This window comes from Marmota monax, unplaced genomic scaffold (genome assembly GCF_021218885.2).
Source record: "Marmota monax isolate L192 unplaced genomic scaffold, Marmota_monax_Labrador192_F-V1.1 WCK01_AAM20220418_F8-fsc00014, whole genome shotgun sequence".
Lineage (NCBI taxonomy): Eukaryota > Metazoa > Chordata > Mammalia > Rodentia > Sciuridae > Marmota > Marmota monax.
Window position 1 is genome coordinate 14,569,631 of NW_026695222.1, and position 12,871 is coordinate 14,582,501.

A 12,871-nucleotide genomic window follows, 5' to 3' on the forward strand; every position below is an offset into this window, starting at 1 on the left:
CAAATACTCTGTGAAAAGACAGGTTTGTGATAGACTGCTTCATGAGTTTGCCAAGCACCATTCAAATCCTTTTTCCTCAGAAAGTGTAAGGTCGTCCATTTTAGAGCAATTGCTTCTTAAAGATGTACCTGTTACCTGTGGTTATAGGAGATAATGTTTCTATAACAGTAGGAAAAGGCATTAACCTGTGAAGTTCTGGAACCAGGCAGATTTGTGCTGGAAATAAAAATAGGTCCTTTACTACTGTTTGACATAGGAGACAGGAAGCTTCAGGTGGAACCAAGCTCTGCCTAAGTCCATAGAAGCCTTGCCAAATTAGTTCATCACCCATCACCATAAAATATACCTTGGTGTGTATTTTCATCATTGTAAACTGATTCATGAGATAGGTTATTGCATATTTTTTAATTTTTTCTTTTATTTTTGGTACTGGGCATTGAACCCAGGGGTGCTCTACCACTAAGCTACATCCCCAGCCCTTTTTATGTTTTGTTTTGAGACAGGGTTTTACTAAATTGCTTACGGTCTCACTAAATTGCTGAGGCTGAACTGGAACTTGTGATCCTCCAGAGTCTCTAGGATTACAGGTGTGTGCCATCATACTCAGCCCAGATTTTATTTTAAACTTGAGGAACATATCTTTTGTTTGATTGCTTTTTATTTGATATTCCTGATAATGATATTATGTCCTTTAATAACCAAGCTTTCATATTTGTTTATTGTACTCCTGGGGCATCCTTGATTTCCAACATACTACACTACTTTCTCCATAAGCCCTCAAATTACCCTAAAATGTAAAACTTTTCAACACTCAGACTAACTCATGGAATATGACATAAATCATCTATCATCTCATGAATGTTTTTGTTTATCTGCATAGGAAATAATCACTGTTTTTAGTTCACCAATATTAATGAGTCTCCTTAGAAGAAATTCCTCTGGGAATTTAAGTTAAGGTGAAGTTGATTTAAGTTCCCACAGGGAAAGTAAAATATTTCTCAATTACAAAATTTCTTAGGTATGAAACAAGGAAGAACTTCGTATGTGTCACCTGCTTTTTATTTAACATTATCCATCCATTCAGCGTGTTTACTGCTATTGAAGTTCTGACTGCAAGTGAGTAATGAGCCTATTTTACTAGGAGTAGTATTCTAAATTAAGTAGTTTGAGAAGTGATTAACGAAAACCAAATTTGTTTTTTTGTTTTGAAATGGTCTTGCTATGTTGCCCAGGATCATTTCAAACTCATGATCTCATCTCAGTCTCCTGAATAGCTGAGACCACCACACCTAGCTTTATAGCTATATTTGTAATCTAGGATTATAATACCTTATTACAATTTTTGACATTATTATAGTAACTTCAAATGGCTGTATTTGTGTTTTCGGGATGAAAGATGTATTTTAGCATCCTATAAATGTCCTTGGTCTTTATCTGGGCAGTAAAATGAAAATGTTGACCAGGGCTTGCCTGATCTGTAGCTAGTATTGTTCTAATTGCATGGAATGGATAAACTGAAACAGGTGTTTTACTTTTTAAGTGCAGCTGTACCATCTGTGCGAGCAGGTGGACAGATTCTGTGTCATCAGGAAAACACAGCTGGTGAGACTTAGGAGAAGAGATAATTGATTGCTTTTCCAGTTTCATATACCTAAGCACAGCCTTTACCTTGACATAGGTGTTGACTCTGGTCAGGACAGTGACAGCAAAAGTGAACAAAAGGGGTGCAAATTTGGCTGGTGTAAGTAAGCAAATTAAGATGTGTGTGTGTGTGTGTGTGTGTGTGTGTGAGAGAGAGAGAGAGAGAGAGAGAGAGAGAGAGAGAGATATCAGTGCTGAGCAAGTGATTTAAGGTGTTTTGTTTTGGTACTGGGGATTGAACTCAGGGGTGCTCTGCCACTGAACTACATCCCAAGCCCTTTTAAAATTTTTGAGTCAGGTCTCGCTGAATTGCTGAGGCTGGCCTTGAGCTTGCAACCCTCTTGCTTTAGCTTCCCAAATCTCTGGGATTACAGGTGTGCATTACCTTGCTTGGTTTATGGTATTTTTTGTTTTTGTTTTTTTGATTCTTTTGGTACTGGGGATTGAACCTAGGGTTGTTTTAACACTGAGCTACATCCCCAGTTTTTTTTTTTTTAATATTTATGTTTTATATGTAGTTGGACACAATACCTTCATTTTATTTATTTTCATGTGGTGCTGAGGGTCGTACTCAGGGCCTAACTCAGGGCCTTGCATGTGCTAGGCTAGTGCTCTACTGCTGAGACCCAGCCCCAGCCCATCCCCAGTTCTTTTTATTTTTTTATTTTAAGTTTGCTTAGGTCCTTGCTGAATTGAAGAGGCTGGCCTCAAACTTTCGATCCTCCTTCCTCAACCTTCCCATTTGCTGGGATTATTGGCATGTGCTCCTGTACACAACAAACCATAAACTGTAATGATTTTTTTTTTCAAAGAGAGAGAGAATTTTTTAATATTTATTTTTTAGTTATTGGCAGACACGACACAACATCATTGTTTGTATGTGGTGCTGAGGATCGAACCCAGGCCGCACGCATGCCAGGAGAGCGCGCTACCGCTTGATCCACATCCCCAGCCCCAACTGTAATGAATTAAGATAAGCAATTCTTACTTTCCAAAAGCATTTTTTGTTTTATTTTGGTGATACTGGGGATTGGACCCAGAACCTTGCCCATGCTAGGTAAGCACTCTATCACTGACCTATATCATCCTGCCCTTACTTAAATTTTTATTTACTTTTTTGCCATATGGAGGGTTGAATGAACTCAAGGGAGCTCTTCCTATGAGCTACATCCTCAGGCGGCTTTTGCATTTTATTTAGAGACGGTCTCACTGAGTTGCTTAGCGCATCACCGTTGCTGAGGCTGGCTTTGAACTTAAAAAAAAATTTTTTTTTTTTTAGTTGTTGACACAATACCTTTATTTTATTTTTATGTGGTGCTGAGGAGTGAACCGGTGCCTCACAGGTCGCAGGCAAGTGCTCTACCACTGAGCCCTAGCCCCAGCCCTGGCTTTGAACTCTTGATCCTCCTGCCTCAGCCTCCTGAGCTGCTGGGATTACAGGTATGTGCCAGTTGTGCCCAGCTCTTTTTCTATTTTTTGAGAGGGGGTCTTACTAAACTGCCTAGGCTGGCCTCAAATTTGTGATTCTCCTGCCTCAGCCACAGCTGTCATCATAGGCATGCTCCACTGTGCCCAGTATCCAAAAGCATTTTTCATATGGGTTATTATTTAGATGAGATGAATCTTACCCAGGAGGGCTTACAGTGTAGTTGAAGCAGACCTCTTTGAAATTAAAAACAAATTTGTGATAACTTTTTCTATAGCCATTCTATCTCTCCTTTTTTTTTTGGTGCTAAGGATTGAACCCAGTGCCTCACATATTGAGCTACAGCCCCAGTCCCCCATTATTTCTTTTTCTTTTTTTTTTTTTTTTAATATTTATTTTTTAGTTATCATTGGACACAACATCTTTGTTGGTATGTGGTGCTGAGGATCGAACCCGGGCCGCACGCATGCCAGGCGAGCGTGCTACCGCTTGAGCCACATCCCCAGCCCCCCCCATTATTTCTTAATTCCTACTTTTGAAGGTAGATGCCAAGAAAATGAAGACTGACCCATTCCCTGGCTGGTTAAGTCCACATTATCACCTATAAATTGTAACCAGTTTTATGGGACTGGAGGACCAAACTTCTCAGTTTAATCAAATTGCATAAAATTCATTTTTCCAGACAGAGTTATCAAGACCGTGTCTCAAAATGAAAAAATTAAAAGGACTGGGTGTGTAGTTCATTGGTAGAGCGCCCCTGGGTTCAATTCTCAGTATTAGAAAAGAAAAAAATTCATTTTTTTTTCTTTTGTACTGTTTGCCTATTTTATGTGGGCCTGAGGCTCAATCTAGCCAGCCAGTATCCAGGCAGGGTCCCTGGACTAGGCTGCTTGTAACAAGAGATAGCTAACAAGCAAACAGATGATATACTAAAACCCCAGTTGGATATACTTTGGAAAAAAGTAACCAGATTAAGGTTTTGGAGAATCTTTTGGTGTATTCCTATGTCTGTTTTTGTTTTAGTTTCATAGTGTCACTTGGTCAGGTAGGTTTTAGAGTAGATACCAGTTTTAAGGACACAAATAGGCACAGGTATGTTTTTTTTTTTTTTTTTTTTAAGAATTGCCTGTGATTCAGTGCTTGGCACATAACATTTAATAAAAATTAAAATGCCTTCTGGGGCTGAGGTTGTGGCTCAGTGGTAGAGTGCTTGCCTAGCATGTGTGAGGCCCTGGGTTCAATCCTCAGCACCACATAAAAATAAATAAATAAAATAAAGGTATTGTATCCAACTACAACTAAAAAATATTTTTTAAAAAAATGCCTTCTAATAAGTCTCAAATTCTATTATTAAAAAAAAATCAAGGCCAGGCACGCCTGTAGTCCCAGCAACTCGGGAGGCTGAGGCAGGAGTATCACAGGTTTGAGACCAGGCTTAGCAAGTTCCTGAGGCCCTAAGCAATTTAATTAGACTCTGCCTCAAAATAAAATAAAAAAGGACTGGGAATGTGGCTGGCCTCAAATTTGAGTAGGAAAGGGCCCCTGGAACAAAAATAAAAAAAAATATTAAAAAAAAATAAATAAAAAAAAAAGGAAGGGAGGGAGGGAGGAAGGAAGGAAGGAAGGATCACAACTTTCAGTGTGACCTGCAAGTAGTGTAGGCTGATAATTATGGTTAAGACCATGCAGAAGGACATGGAATCGAAAGGTACATTATTTTGTTCCCTTTCTCATACTGTGATTTTTGTATTCTGTTGGAATCCAGTATCTGAGGATCTGAATAGAGAAGTGGTCTCCACTCTGTTGCACACCATATGGGTATGGTTTTGGAAATAACTAAGGGTTTTTTAGACTGTGGGTTCTTGAGAGATTTGTAACATTTCTCCCCCTTTGTCCCTGCCCCCTCCCAACTGCCTAGATAAGCATACTGCAAACTTGCAAATGTTCTGGTTTTCAGATGTAAGAATTTTATTGCAAATTTATTTTTTCTGTACTGGGAGTTAAACCCAGGATGCTGTATCTCTTAGCTACATCCCTAGCCCCTTTTATTTTTTATTTGAGACATGCTCTCATTAAGTTGTTGAGGCTGGCCTTCAACTTGTTATTTCTTGCCTGTGCCCCCTGAATAGGATTACAGGTAAGTGCCATTGCATCTGTTAGAGTGTATCTTATGGAGAAAATGTTAGTAAGCTTCAGGTTGCCATGTTAAAGAACTAATAGTTCAGTAGTAATGTATACATTAAGTCCGAAGCTTTAAACAGAAAAATAAAAAAATTAGATACTGATTGGTTGACAAAAACATGACTTGGAGGCTCACAGTACCCTATTCCTGTATTTCTCCCAGGAGCAATGGTTCAGTATTGGTTACCTCAATTTTAGTGGCAATAGCAATAGCAAGGATTATTACTGCACTTGGTCTGTTCACTGCATATCAGAAGCCAGTTAGTCAAGAGGTCAGAGAAAGAACTTCATTAAGATGAGATAGATAGCTGATTGGAATATGTGGGGAAGCTGATTTAGGAGTGGTGTATATAGGAGATGGGTGATAGGGGACTGGTGGGCATCATCTCAAAGTGGGAGGTTTGCGACCAGGTGTCACACATAAGATCCTAACCCTCCTCTTCTAGTCAGGAGCTGTTTTTCAGTTCTATAAATCTCAAAAACAAAGATCATTATTTCCTGAGACTATTCTCAATCACTGATTCCTTTGCCCTCCTGCAATTGCTGTCATACATTATATAATGGCCATGCTAGAGGGAGTAGCTATCCTGAGGCCCTCTTGCCCATACTCAGGGTAATTAAAGAAAACATGCCTCACTTGATTATTTTGGAAGAAAACTGTCAGGTGAGATTAAACAGGGAGTCAGCAGGAAATCTGGTATCACTGCTCAGCTTCTTGATCTGCTTTACCACATTTTACTTACCTCTTCCTCAATTGATCTTTGATTTGTTTCTACTTTTGGCTATTAAGAAACATGTTATAAACATGGATGCTAGTTTTTGTGTAGACATATTGTCTTGTCTCAAAAAATAGCTGGGGATGTAGCTATGTATTATATGTAGCTATTAATTATATGTAGGCGTATAATTTTTCCATTTTAAAATTGTCATTGGCAGTAGATGAGGATTCTAATAGTGCATAAGGGTTTTTATTGTGAATGGTTCCACATCCGTGGCCAGTACTTTTAAAAATTATTTTATTGTACTGGGGATTGAACCCAGGATCTTTAGTATGCTCAACATGCATTATACCACTGAATTATACCCTTAGTCTTTAAAAAAATTTTTTTTAATATTTATTTTTTAGGTGTAGATGGACACAACACAATACCTTTATTTTTATGTGGTGCTGAGGATTTAACCCGGTCCCTGCCCATGCTAGGCGAGCGCTCTACCGCTGAGCCACATTCCCAGCCCTCTTTTTAAAATTTTTATTTTGTGACAGATTGCTAGGTTGCCCAGACTGGCCCCCAACTTTGGATCCTCCTGCCTCACCCTCCTGAGTCCAAGGGATTGCTGGCATAGGCCTCCATGCTCAGCTTCAAAACATATTTAATGAATAAATGTATTTTATGTCGAAACTATAAAAGCATAGAATTTTTGAAGACTGAAATTCAGAAGTATAAATTACCTTCTTGGAGTAATATTGAGAGATTATTGTGGGTGTTCAACTTTTTTCAATAGGGCCAAATAGAAATTTCAAATTGATTGTAAAAAAGGAAGTATAAATCTTAGGCCATGTTTCCATGTGAAGAAGACTGTTCTAAAGACCACCCTGAGAGGGATTAAGTCTTATGTTTTAAGGTTGGAATGCCTAGAAAATTCTCTTTGTTCCATATCTTACTCCTGGCTTTTATTTCAGCATTTAGGCTGAGTCAGGCCACAAACATACACTTAAGTGAGTGCAGGTGTTCATTTGAATGTTGGTCTAAACAGATCTCTACACTTGTCAATACCTGAGTATGTAATCATTCTAAAATTTCCTAATTTTATAGGATGAATTGGCAGTAAGCAATTTTAGTTCAAGTTCTCAGCTACATGCAAGCCTATCTTTTAGCTAGCCATCTGTACATATATTTGGTAAAGTGCTAAACCCAGGAGCCTTTCTAAAAATTATTTTTCTGTATCTCTTAGTTATAATTTTATCATTTAATTTGTGTGTTTTATAAGAAGTGTTTTCTGATTATTCAGATTTCATTTTCCTGTAGTCTGGAGATTGTGATTTGTACAGATTTCATTTGTTTCAAAAAACCAAAAAAAAAAAAAAAAAAAAGAAATTGTTTATGTGTGTGTGTGTGTGTGTGTATTTAGCAGAAAGCTGGAATTTTATATAAGACTAGTTTCTCAGATCTTCAGAAACTTTAAGTTGAGGCTTGGGGCCACACCGCCGTAAACCAGCAATATGGCCTCAATTCAGGAGGCTGGGGTAGAAGGATAGCAAATTTGGGACCTCTGTAATTAGTAAAACTGTCTCAAAATAAAATTAGCAAACAACGGCTGGGGTTATAGCTAAGTGATAGAGGCTGGTAATGTAGCTAAATGGTAAAGCACACAGGAACCCATAGTTTCAATACTCAGTACTGCTAAAAATTGACTAGATTACAGGGTGTTGCCACTTGCCTGACTGTTCCAACTCTGTGTGTGGAATCATGGATATGACTTATGTGGCCTCTTAATACCTTTTACACTTTTTTTTGCCAGAATTGTATACTCATCTGGGTTCAGCAAGCTTTATACTCTCCACTCATTTGGTTGAGATCGCTGTTTGCCTAAGAACTAATCTGTTCCAGTCAGTACCATGTCCTAAGCTCTTGGAGCCACTAGTTGGCTGGTAGGAGGAAGTGTTTATTTAACCTTTTTCTTTCCCTTTTGGGAATTTGCACTGTGGATGTCCCAGTTACTTTCTTTCTTTTATTCTAATTAATTACATATGGACCCAGTGACGTTAACTTTGACTTTTTTTTTTTTTAACCACATATCTGTTCTCTTCCAACCTTCTAGCATTCTTTAAACTTTTAAGCTTTAACCTCCTATAATTTTTCTTCCAACTCTAGTGTAATTACTGCAGGAAATCTTTCTCTCTTTGTGTATTGATTTTAGTTATTTTTCTTTTTAGGAGACAAGATTTTTCTGTGTTGTTCCTACTTGCACCCAAATGCCTGGGCTCAAGTAATCCTCCTGTCTCAGCCTCTTAAGTAGTTGAGACTACAAGCAAGTACCACTGTTCCTAACCCTCTTTTTTTTTTTGTGTGTGTGTGTGTGTGTGTTTGTGTGTGTTAAGAAAAAAAGAATAACAAGCCAGACATGAAATTACCTTAGTATCTTTGTATCATAAAAGGAGAAAGAAGTAATAATAATTTTAAAAATGAATTAAGAGGGGACTAGGGCTGTAGCTCAGTGGTAGAGCACCTGCCTTGAACGTGTGAGGCACTAGGTTCGATCCTCAGCACCTTATAAATATAAATAAATAAAGATATTGTGTTCATTTACAACTAAAAAAAGAAATGAATTAAGAGATTCAGATATGCCATTCTTTTTAAAATAAGCCTTCCCAAAGCTTCTACTAATCACTGTAAATTTGTTTTCTTTGTTATTTTCCTAATAACTTTTATTCTATGAGTCCAACGTCTAAGATCAGTAAAAACCATATTCAAGTTTGTTAAAATTTGCTTAGTTATGGCTGGGGATATAGCTCAGTTGGTAGAGTGCTTGCCTTACATGCACAGTGCCCTGGGTTCAATCCCCAGCACCATAAAAAAACAAACAAAATTTGCTTAGTTATTCACGGTGACAATAGTACTATTGTCCATTATGGTATTTCCCAAAGGATATCCTGTGAAATTAGTGGTAGAGAATAAAGGTCTTCCTACATTAGCCTCTCCACTGGGATTACAGGTGTGGGCCATTATAGCCAAGTTCCTTTGGCTCTTTTAATAACGCTTTTATTTTACTCGTTTGTTTATTTGTCGTTTTGAGATAGAGTCTCAGTAAGTTTTCCAGACTGGGTTTGAACTTGGGATCCTTCTTTTTCCTCACCTTCCTGAGTAGTTACCTGAAATTATGGGTATGCACCACTTCACCTGGCTTTAATAATACTTTTATGGGAAAATGTGTTTTCCAAACTTGCACCTGACTTAAAACAGTTTTTATAATGTGAACAATTTATCATTTGGGGCCTGCTTCAAAATACCTAGCTCCACTATGAGGGAGTGGAGCTGGCTTGGAATACAGTTTTGGAGCCTACTACTTGTGTGCTGCTGTATGACAGGAGGACTTGTGTTGTTAGAACATGAAACTAGATTTTGGGCTTGAATTTTAATTAATTCTAGGGTAAGATTTGGGTCCCTTGTGATTTTTATATGTCTGATATGCAGTTGTTAGGGAAAACTAGATTTGTGTATGGAGGAATCTGCTTGGAACCATCACTCCTGTTACAGAATTCTGGAGTAACAGAGAGGAATTGAGAACAAGGGTTTAGGCAAGTGGGAAGACAACTCTTATGTGAAAATTGGTGTTTTGCTTTTTTGTTCTTTTATTTAATGGTTTGAGCATGTCTTGTAGTAGACCTAAATAATGTTTTATATATGTTACCCAGAAGGAAGAATTGGAGAAAGTTATCTTTTTCTTTTTGTTTTTGTGTATTAGAGCTTACACCCAGAGATGCTCTATCACTGAGCTATATCCTAGCCCCCTCCCTTTTTTAAAGATTTATTTATTTTTTTTATTTTTGGTATCATACATATCATGCTTACAAATGACGAATGCTCTCATTTAGGCCAGAATGCATCTCATATACTGTTACTATATGTTCTCTTCATCTTGTGTTTGGGGATTTTGAACTGTATTTTTCTTGGATTGTTGCCCCCCTAGCCACTGAGCCACCCCCCTAGCCCTTTTTGTATTTTATTTAGAGACAGGGTCCCCCTAGTTGCTTAAGGACTTTATAAATTGCTCAGGTTGGCCTTAAACTTATGATCCTCCTGTATCAGCCTCCTTAGTTTATGAGTTGCTGGGAATATAGGCCTATGTTACCATGTCCTGTTGAAGAATGCGCTCTTACGAGAACACCAAAATAAATCAGAGTTTATAATTCAGTATTGAAGAGGAAAATAGGAGTTTTGGGGGGTGTGGGGATGGGTGGGTGCTGGGTATTAAACTCAAGGGGTCCTCCCACTGAGCTGTATCCCCAATCCATTTTATTTTGTATTTTGAGACAGGACCTTGTAAGTTGAGGCTGGCCTCAAACTTGCTATCTCCTTTTGGTTTCTGCACTTGATCTTAGCCAAAAGGCTGAGAAGCGATTCCTTTTGGTTTCTGATATCTGAAAATTGGAACAATATAAGCGAGAAAGATGTATTGGTATGTGGACTGGAGTATTAGTGTGGCGGAGGGACTTCAGGACTGATTACTGCAACAACTCCATGATGTGAATTAGCACCGAGGTTCCTTTGTTTCTCTGATGTATTCTTGCTCAGGGTCTGAATTCCCTGAAAGCTGACTTCACTTCTGGTTACCAAAGTGGGCTAATGTTGCATGTTCATATACCTCTCCCATCCTGAAAGGGAACATGAGGGGACATTGTCAGCTTTCCACTTAAGAGTCTAGGAAAATAGCCTAATTTAGCTTTTAGGTCTTGTGTCCGTTTTGACTTGGCTTGTGGGATGTACCATAAAAAGTGCTTTGGGTCTTCCAAGAGTATAAGAGATGGCTTTTAGGTGGAGTAACAGAGAAGAATTTGAGAACAAGGGTTTAGGGACTAAATGCCAGGGTGCAGTGTAGTTTCAGTGTCAGAGTATAGTATTCATAGGTGCTCACTGAAGGATGAGTATGATCCTCCAAGATGAAGGATGACATGATCTACATACACCACAGTTACAAGTACAGGGGAGAGTGTTAGCAAAGTCTCGGAGGTAGAAAAGTATAAGGGATGCTTACAAATGACAAATGCTCTCATTTAGGCCAGAATGCATCTCATATACTGTTACTATATGTCCTCTTCATCTTGTGTTTGGGGATTTTGAACTGTATTTTTCTAGGGAAAAACATTCTGATATGTTACAGTTTCACATTTGAAACTGCTTTAGCCTGCATCCTTATCCTTGGACCTTCCTAATAATGGCTGTGGTCACACTGGGCCTGATCTGTTCCTGTGCTAAATGAAAGCATACAATCACAAAGCTGTGAAGGCATAAATGAGAGGCATATGGGAGTGGTGTAAAAGAACTCTGAGTCTTAAATGCTTGGGTGGGCAAGCTAAACTAATAGCTCCCAGCAGTTCTTCTGAATCAGACATTATGGAGCCAAGAGTCTAGGATTTGGAATTCCACTGCCTGCACAAAGGATCTGTCTTTTATCCTCCTAACCACCATTTGTTAAATGGCTAATGACCCAGTGGACCTGTTGACAGCAAAAACGGGAGACTGGCAAAGATCAAGTTAAAAGGAAAAAGAAAAGTTCAAAGGTAGGAAAGTAAGAACAAGAAAGATTTAATCATATCTTCACCTACTCTCTCTCTTTTTTCTTTTTTGTACTGGGGATGAAGCCTAGGTGCTTTTCCACTGAGCTGATTCCCCAACCTTTTTATTTTTTGATACAGGTTCTCTAAGTTGCTGAGGCCTGGAACTTGTGATCCTCCTGCCTCAGCCTCCTAGTTGCTGGGATTATAGGTGTGCTACCACACCTGACTTCTCCATCTATTATCTCTCTCTCTCCCTCCTGCCCAACAATTTATTGTTGAGAATTTATTTATTTTTTGTTGTGTTTTCGTACCAGGGATTAAACCCAGGAGTACTCACTCAGCTACTGAGCCACATTGCTTAGTGCCTCGCCGCTGCTGAGGCTGGCTTTGAACTCGGCATCCTCCTGTCTTAGCCTCCCAAGCCACTGGGATTACAGTCATGTGCCCCCACGCCCAGCTATTGTTGAGAATTTTGAATAAACACAAAAGTAGACAGAATAATGCGGGTAAATCACCTTGATCACTCTCCTTATCTCCAATGAGTTACAGTTATCAGACAGAATGAAAGGAAACCAGTACTCTGATGAGCCCTGGGTTTGGTCTCCAGACCTCTCTAAGTCTTGTCACCTTTTTGAACTTCTGCCATCAACCAGTTCTTTCCCCTGTTTTAGCGCCTGTATATGCAGAACGCTGTGTTTAGACTTTGTTATGGGTAGGACATCACTTAACCTCTCATAGCTACGGGAAATAAGTTGTTGTGCCAGTGTAGTTTTAGGGGCAAAAATATGTAATTCTATCAAGGGAACACAGTGAAAGGAGAAAGGTTTTATCAAGAAGATGGTATTTAGCTGGATACAGGGGGTCATGCCTATAATCCTAAGGGCTCTGGAGGCCAGGATAGGAGGATTGCAAGTTCAAGGCCAGCATCAGCAATATAAGGACATCCTAAGCAACTTAGTGAGACCCTGTCTCAAAATAAAAACAAACAAAAAAGGGCTGGGTATATAGCTCAGTGGTAAAGTGCCCTGGATTAAATCTGCAGTACCCAACCCCCTTAAAAAAATAAAAACAATAATAATAAGAAGGCATTTGATCTTATAATAGAAGGTTGGAGCAAGAGGGTAGGGGATGGATCTCTGAGACAGCAGTGTAAGTGATGTGTTAGCTCTTTTTTACTGGGCTGATTAGAACATGACATTTATGTTACATTTATAACGATATATTTTAGATGTAGTTTCTCTTCATGTTTGAAGCAACTTAGAAATATAAGTCTGTTTCAGATATTTTCTGGTAAACCATGTGTGTTTTTGAATACTTTTTATCAAGATGAATTACAACCCCTGAAC

The 12,871-nt window shown here is 38.7% G+C and overlaps 1 protein-coding gene across 6 annotated transcripts in view; it reads left to right on the forward strand.

The window, feature by feature from the left end:
* Cbfa2t2 (CBFA2/RUNX1 partner transcriptional co-repressor 2) overlaps positions 1–12,871 on the forward strand; it is a 143,731-nt gene that overhangs the window by 21,770 nt on the left and 109,090 nt on the right. The window contains exon 2 of one of the 6 annotated variants that reach the window (XM_058575690.1): positions 2,964–3,081. The exons of the other annotated variants lie outside the window; for them this stretch is intronic. The gene's annotated coding sequence lies outside the window, so the exon portion shown is untranslated. The remainder of the gene's footprint in view (positions 1–2,963; positions 3,082–12,871) is intronic. 6 annotated transcript variants of the gene reach the window in all.